Source organism: Myotis brandtii, unplaced genomic scaffold (genome assembly GCF_000412655.1).
Source record: "Myotis brandtii unplaced genomic scaffold, ASM41265v1 scaffold325, whole genome shotgun sequence".
NCBI classification, from domain to species: domain Eukaryota; kingdom Metazoa; phylum Chordata; class Mammalia; order Chiroptera; family Vespertilionidae; genus Myotis; species Myotis brandtii.
The window spans coordinates 2,182,084-2,190,376 of NW_005362486.1; the positions used below are offsets into that span (position 1 = coordinate 2,182,084).

At 43.4% G+C, this 8,293-nt stretch overlaps 1 protein-coding gene across 1 annotated transcript in view; it reads left to right on the plus strand.

The window, feature by feature from the left end:
- The window catches only part of FEZ1 (fasciculation and elongation protein zeta 1 (zygin I)), an 81,952-nt gene that overhangs the window by 30,676 nt on the left and 42,983 nt on the right, over nucleotides 1-8,293 (plus strand). The window lies entirely within an intron of this gene.

Below are 8,293 nucleotides of genomic sequence, written 5' to 3' on the forward strand. Positions count from 1 at the left end.
TGTTCACAGCTTTGGTGGCTCTTCTGGCTGGTGGGGGGAGGCTTCATGTACAGCTGCTGTTCCTCAGACAGAGGGTGTGGTGATCAGGAGGCTGCTGTTGCTTGGATCTGCTTTCCGAGAGAAGCAGGACTCCACGTAGTCACGCTGTCCTAGATCCGGTGTCTCCGGGTTAGCAGCCGATCTCTGGATGCCGGGTCTTTGGGTGTACAGTATACATTTCCAAAAAGCAGCCACTCAAGATGGCGTGGTCTCCATGGCTCTGTTTTTAGTTTTTGGATATTATGAATAACACTGATATGAACATTCCTATCATATGTTTTTTATATATAATTTAGTAGTTTTATGTTTGGGTCATATGATGTTATAGATATAATTTGGTAACTCTATGTTTGTTTGTTTGTTTTTTTAATATATTTTATTGGATTGTGTTTTTTTTGTTTTTTTTTACAGAGAGGAAGGGAGAGGGATAGAGATTTAGAAACATCGATGAGAGAGATACATCGATCAGTTGCCTCCTGCACACCCCCCACTGGGGATGTGCCTGCAACCAAGGTACATGCCCTTGACCAGAATTGAACCTGGGACCCTTGAGTCCACAGGCCGATGCTCTACCCACTGAGCCAAACCAGTTAGGGCTGAGTTTTTTAAATTGTAGTAAAATGCATATAACATCACCCTGACTGGGTTGTTCAGTTGCTAGAGCATCATCCCAATATACCAAGATTGTAGGTTCGATTCCCAGTCCAGGCATATACAAGGAGCAACCAAAAAATGCATAAATAAGTGGAACATATCTCTCTCTGTTCATCTCTGTCTCTAAAAAAATCAATCTATTAAAAGAACAAAAACTAAAAAAACACACTACACCACATAAAATTTACTATCTCAGCAATTTTTAAGTATATAGTTCAATAGTATTAAGTATATTCATATTGTTATGCAACCAATCTCCAGAACTTTTCCACCTTGTAATTTAAGTCTGTCCTCATTAAATAACATCCCCCCATTTCCTCCTCCCTCCAACCCCTGGCAACCACTATTTCACTTTCCGTTTCTGTGAATTTACTCTGGATACCTCCTGTAAGTGGAATCATGTAGTATTTGTCTTTTTGTGACTGGTTTATTTCCCCTAGCGTAATGTCTTCAAGTTTCATCCATGTTATAGCATGTGTCAGAATTTCCTTCCTTTTTAAGGCTCAATAGTATTCCATTGTATCGTTATATCACATTTTTTTTATCCATTCATCCACCGATGGACATTTGGGTTGTTTCCATCTCTTGTCTATTGTAAATTATGCTGCTATGAACATGGATATATCAGGGAGGAAACACTTTTCCTTCACTCTCTTAAATCCAGTACCTGGAGCCTATGATTAAACTGACAAAAGAGAGATTAACAGGATAAAAAGCACATAATTTTTATGAACATTTATGTGCACGGAAATTCACAAGAAAAAAAAGAAGTAAAACTTAAAGTAGCATTTAGCTCTGGGGGCTTATATATCCTTTTAACAATGGAAAGAGAGTTTGAGCTTCAGTGGATAATAACTCATGGGGAATTGACTAGACAATACATGGGGGACTTATGGAATATAAGGACTACATTAGTAAGGTCTGTTTATGCAAATTCATCTTGGTATCCACTCCCCATCTTTGAGGATAAGAATCACTTTTCTCCCCTCGTAGTTGGGAAGGAGCACGTTCCTCAAAGAGAAGTTGATGCTCTGCTTCCAGGCATAGAAGGTAACTATATTTTTTAAATATCTTTTTATTATTGATTTCAGGGAGGAAGGGAGACGAAGAGAGAGCTAGAAACATCAATGATGAGAGAGAATCATTGATTGGCTGCCTCCTGCACACCCCACACTGGGGATCCAGCCCACAACCCAAGCATGTGCCCTGACCCGGAATTGAACCCTGACCTCCTGGTTCATGTTCAACTACTGAGCCACACCGGCTGGTAAATTGCCATTTTTTTATTTGACAATTGATAGAAACACAAAGAGAAAAAATACTCACTATAGCAAAATCTGTACAAAGTAAAGTGTGTTTATCTGAGACAAACCAGTAACAAAAACTGTATTTTAAAAAGAAAAAAATAGCCCTAGCCAGTTTGGCTCAGTGGATAGAGCATCAGCCTGGGGACTGAAGGGTTCCAGGTTCAAATTCCGGTCAAGGGCACAGACCTCTGTTGCAGATTCCTCCCATATCGATGTTTCTCTCTGTCTTTCCCTCTCTCTTCCACTCTCTCTGAAAATCAGTGGAAAAATATCTTCGGGTGAGGATTAAAAAATAAGTATTTTGATTTTGGAATTGTGAACGACTAAAAATTTTTTCTTTACTTCTGAATTTTACATGAAAATACATGTCTTTATATTTGAGAGAAAACAAACTCTGTGTGTTTTCTTTAAAGAGTGATGTGGCTTAGACTCGTCAGTCCGGGGGAAACACCATAAGGAGAAAAGCAGTTTCTCAGACAAGCTATCCAATGGAGGAGGCAGCAGAGCATGTTTTGCATTTTGCCATTTTTCTAGCTGGACAAAGAGCCCAGATGTATCAGTGTATTTACATATTAACAGGATCCTCACAATGTGGTGCCTATTGGACTCCACACCAGGCAAAACAATGGATTTGAACTAGTGCCAGGCGCCTCTCTCCCGGTTTAGGGAATAGAGAACTTGAGTGGAGGCAGCGAGATTTGGTCCAAGATCCAGCCCAGAGACACCAAGATAAACAAGATCTGTTCTCCAACATTCCCGGGGCTGAGACACCCCTTCCGTCCCTTTTTGCCCTGGGGCAATATTGGTCTCCTTTTCTCCTCCTGTGGGTAAGCCCTGCCTGTTGGAATGCAGCAGCTCTTCCTAGTAACCATGGGAACCTTATTGGCATGGCAACCTGGCAGCTTCAGTGAAAGGCAGCAGTAGGGGAAAGGATGGAAGTGGAGGGAGGCAGTTCTGTAGAAATAGGGAGGGGTGAACAGCCTTCCCTCCTGCTGAGGAGAGAAAACGAGGAGGAAAAGATGTCCCGCTCTCTGGATGGTCCTAAGAAGCCCCTGAGGAGTTCAGGCCTCACCCCAAAATCCAGTTCAGGAGGGGACTGGGGCAGGCCTATCAGCCAATCTGGGTACCAAGGGGCAGGCCTATTGGTGCCTTTGTGTTCTACCATGTGGCTCAGCAGCAGCGGGAAAGGAACAGGGGCTGGGAGACACATCTCACCGCACGCGAGCAAATCCTGGCATTAAGTTTTGATTGCCGGCAAAATAGCACACGGAGCTTTCGTTGGGCTCTGAGAATCCAAGCACCTGTCGTTGAAGACGCGTAGGGATGAGGACATTTTCAAGCAGCAGCTAAAGCAAGAAAGGAACCTGTGCAGTAAGGCTCAGGAAGGCTGGGAATGTAGTCAACACAGAAACAAACGCGGTCCACTGGGGAGAAAGGACTGATGAAGAGGAAGGAGTGGCGGCAGGGCGGTTGGCAGCCCTGCTAGTCCTTTTTCAGAATCCTTGTCGTCACGGGTTTCTCTGTGGACAGGGTGTGAACCGGGGCTATTCTGGGCTTTGGAATCAGATGGCCCTGAGTTGGAACCCTGGTCTCCACCTCAGCGACTCTGTCTCCAAGTCCATTTCCTTTCCCTCAAGACAGAGGGTAATAATAGCTACTCTAGAGCGGCACTGTGAAAATCAAAGGAGATTTTTAAAGGCTTAGTCAACAGTAATATTAGTTAACGTCCTGTGCACCCGCCTCGGCTGGCCTGGTGCCAGTGCGTGCCATAGCGTGGTTGTCCGGAAGGTCGTCCGGAAGGTCGTCCAGACGGTCATTCTGCTGTTCGGTCGTTCGGTTGATTTGCATATTAGCTTTTATTATTATAGATACTTCAAAATCCATCAGTGATTTGGGGGTCAATTTAAACAAATATGTGATTGGTTTTTGGAAGAAAATGTAGAGTGTAATTCCATTAAATTTAAGAGCAGGGAAGGATTTTATTTGAAGCCCTTTATAGTTTAGAATTCAGTGGTTCTCAACCTTCTGGCCCTTTAAATACAGTTCCTCATGTTGTGACCCAACCATAAAATTATTTTTGTTGCTACTTCATAACAGTAATGTTGCTACTGTTATGAATCGTAATGTAAATATCTGATATGCAGGATGGTCTTAGGCGACCCCTGTGAAAGGGTCATTCGACCGCCAAAGGGGTCGAAACCCACAGGTTGAGAACTGCTGGTTTAGATGAAGAAATTGAAGTTCAGAAAAACTAAGCAATTTTCTCTAAGCCATGAAGCTGGCTAATGGGGAAGTGGACATTGAAATCCTAAACCCCTGACTCCCAGCCTACAGAGGTTTTTCCGATTTACGGACACCACATGCCCTTCCCATCTCCCCCTTTCGCTGTAGTTTCCTCTCCTTCAATGTGGCCTCGATAATCAGACCAGCCATCATTGTTTTACAGTTCTGTAAGACACTAGCTGGGCATTCCTCCTAGATCTTGCAAATAATTTAGAGCGTATTCCTTAAAATGAATAAAATATTTTTCTGTTCCAAACAAGGTTTACAAAAGGATTTAAGAATAGTTCCTATTTACTTCCTTTAGTTGGAAAGAGTTGCTATTATCAGACTTTGGGGTAACCTTTTCTAAAAGGCAATGAGAAGCTTCCTTTGATTTATACATTTGCATTTTGTTCATGCTCATCATTACACCCAATGAACAAATTCCTAAGCTGGGGGGAAAAATCTGTATTTATTTGACTATGCAGATCTGCAAAATCATCAGGTTTTAAATGATCATACATTGCCAAGCCTGTCAAAGCTTCTGGTTTTACACTTGTTCTATATCTTACTGCTGTATGTGTTTCTCATCAATTTCCCACACATTCTAGGTGTTGGATCAATATCTAACAATGAGTTTTTCCTTTTATAGCTCTCCAAAACCCAGTCACCAAGCCAGTCCAGGCCAAGAATTTTGCAGACTATCATTTGGTCTCTGTATTTTATTTATTTTTATTTTTAATATATTTTTATTGACTTTACAGAGGAAGGGAGAGGGAGAGAGAGAGAGAATCATTGATTGGCTGCCTCCTGCATGCCCCCTACTGGGGATTGAGCCTACAACCTGAGCATTTGCCCTTGACCAGAATCGAACCCAGGACCCTTCAGTCCCCACCCACTGATCTGTGCTGATAAACCACCAGTAGCCATAGAAAAGAAGAATAACAGCTTTTTTTGGGGGGGAGGAGGGAGAAGGGGGCACTGTAGATCTAAAACCTTCCCCCACCCTGGGGACCTCATTTTTCTTATTAAAATTTGGGGTTCTCCTTTATTGAAATATTCAATTCTCCTCTCTTTTTTATAATATATTTTAATTTATTTCAGAGGAAGGGAGAGGGAGAGAGAGCTAGAAGCATCAATGATGAGAGAGAACCATCAATCAGCTGAATCAAGCCCGCAACACAGGCATGTGCCCTGACCTGGAATCGAACTGTGGCCTCCTGGTTCATAGGTTGATGGTTCAACCACTGAGCCATGCCAGCTGGGTGCAGCCCGGCTCAATTCTCTTCTTTATTATTATTATTTTTTTAATATATTGTATTGATTTTTTTACAGAGAGGAAGGGAGAGGTATAGAGAGTTAGAAACATCGATGAGAGAGAAACATCAATCAGCTGCCTCCTGCACACCCCCTACCGGGGATGTGCCCACAACCAAGGTACATGCCCTTGACTGGAATCGAACCTGGGACCCTTCAGTCCACAGACCGACATGCTATCCACTGAGCCAAACCAATTAGGGCTCAATTCTCTTCTTTATAGAAAAAAATTGTCATCACATTTACCCTTATGGGGTTTTCCAATATCTTGAGGGATCTTAATCTTTATTTGCCAACAAGTTCCTGTATTTTTGTCATTTTACAGAGATGACTACCCTGGAATTCATTTCTATTCCTGGGGTTGATTTATTGTCAATTTTTACAATACTGCTTATTCTTTGTGAAAGCAATATGGTCTTGTCCTTAGTGCATGTGCTTTGTGGTAGGGAGCGATTACCCGCAGGCTAGATGGCTGTGAGTAGATTTTGAATCATGGGGAATATTCCATTTCCCTTGTGAAAACAAATCGGGGATTTTAATCCACCCTGGAGATCGAGGATGGAGGTGAATATAGGCTTGAATTGCATGTTGGTGTTTGAGAACTACCAGTGATGGGAACATTGTCTCAGAATGTCATCTTTATTGACTGGGCTGTGATTGACATAGGTTTTCAATAAAGATTCAGCAGCTCATTTCCAGAATGTCATGGAAAACAGGCTTCTCCAAGATGGAACCTTCCTGAGGTGAAGGCCTGGGGAGGGGGTGGAACTGGAGTAGAGAGGGCCAATGGTGGGGGGTGGGGGGAAGTCTCTAATACTTCCATCAATAAAGATAAATTTAGAAAAAGATGGAGCCTTCTAAGAAAGATCAAATAGGATGAGTACAATACGTAGCATGCTGCCACCAAATTTCTAATCACAGCAAGTCATTTCTAGTTTACAAACCATTCAGCAAAACAAAACAAAGGCGGGCAGCCCAGTGAGGTCAAGTTTCCCATCACTAGAGGTGTCTCAGGAGAAACGGTGTGTAACGTTATATTGGTTTCTGAATCAGGTGGGTGGTTGGACTAGATGATTGTTAAATGCTTCGTAGACTCCAAGAATCTTTGATTCTATTTAAGTAAATTAGGGACTAAAATAAGTTCAGCTCAGGAACTACAACAAGGCCCTAGAACAGGGGTGGGCCAACTTTTTGACTCGAGGGCCACAATGGGTTCTTAAACTGGACCGGAGGGCCGGAACAAAAGCATGGATGGAGTGTTTGTGTGAACTAATATAAATTCAAAGTAAACATCATTACATAAAAGGGTACGGTCTTTTTTTTTTTTTTTTAGTTTTATTCATTTCAAACGGGCTGGATCCGGCCCGCGGGCCGTAGTTTGCCCACGGCTGCCCTAGAACGATAGCGGTGTGATTCCAGGAGCAATTATTTGCCCTGTATCCCCAACAACTAGCAGTTTGTACCCGTGACCCAGCCTTCGTTTTTTCTTACTTGAAGGCGTGTGTGTGCCTTTGTACATACCCAAGCTTTTCTCTGTTGGTTTCCTCTGTATGAAATGAAGCCCCATCGAGCAGAATGTTCACTTGCCCCTTGAAGACCTAAGTCTAAGGTAGTGGTTCTCAACTGGGGTGATTTTGTAACCCCCCTCTCCCCGCCTCAGGGTTCACTTGATGAAGTCTGGAGACATTTTTGGTTGTTACAACTCAGGGAAGGGGTCGGTGCTGAGGCATTTAGTGGGCGGGGATGCTGCTAAACTTCATACAACACACGGGACAGCGCCCAGCAATAACCACCCAGCCCCAAATATCACCAGTGCTGAGCTTGAGAAACCCTGCTTTAAGTTAGCTGACCTTTGGGGCAAGAGTCCCGCTCTCTATCACATAGCAGTCATAGAAATTTGTTGAAAACACTTTATATCTTCTCTAAACCACTTGTCATTTTGTTGACCGGGAGTGTCACTGGTTTGGAAAAAAATTTTAAGCTCTAGAAACTCTATGTTTAAATATAAAATTAGACTTACTCTGATTAGAGAGGTGAGGAGGTGGGAATGGCTCACCTCTCAGCCCTAAGGAGGACTCCTGAAACTCCAACAACAGACAAGCAGCACTTATTGAGCACTTACTATATGCTAGATTCTGGATTGCACACAGGAGGTATGAATATATGTTGAATTATCTTATTTAATTCTTCTAAGGTTGTGTATTAATTTCATATAGATAGGTAGGTAGATAGATAGATAGATAGATAGATTTCAGAGAGGAAGGGAGAGGGAGATAGAAACATCAGTGATGATTGATCTGCTGCCTCTTGCATGCCCTACACTGGGGATCGAACCCGCAACCAGGGCCTGTCCCCTGACCGGGAATCAAACCGGGCCAGGCTGTCTTAGTTCCTTAGACACCAAGTTATTAAAGTCCAGGAGTCGTTGGAGTGTGTCTGCGGGCATCCGCCTGTCCATCCACTCAGCCACCTCCTCGCTTCTTTAGAGAATTACAGCGTCAGGCCCAGTGAGATTTCCAAGTGGGAGTTAAGGCTCGCGCGCATCTTGGCGCTTCTGCATATTTCGTGGGGGAAGCAGAAAGGCCGGCGTTAGGGGGGCGGGGGCACCTTCTCATAAATATTAATAAAGGCGCCACCTGCTCCAAGGAAGGCTCTGAATGCTAACAAGGAGATGACGCACGGGTCCGCGCGTGCCAGTGGGCGGGAGCCCGAGC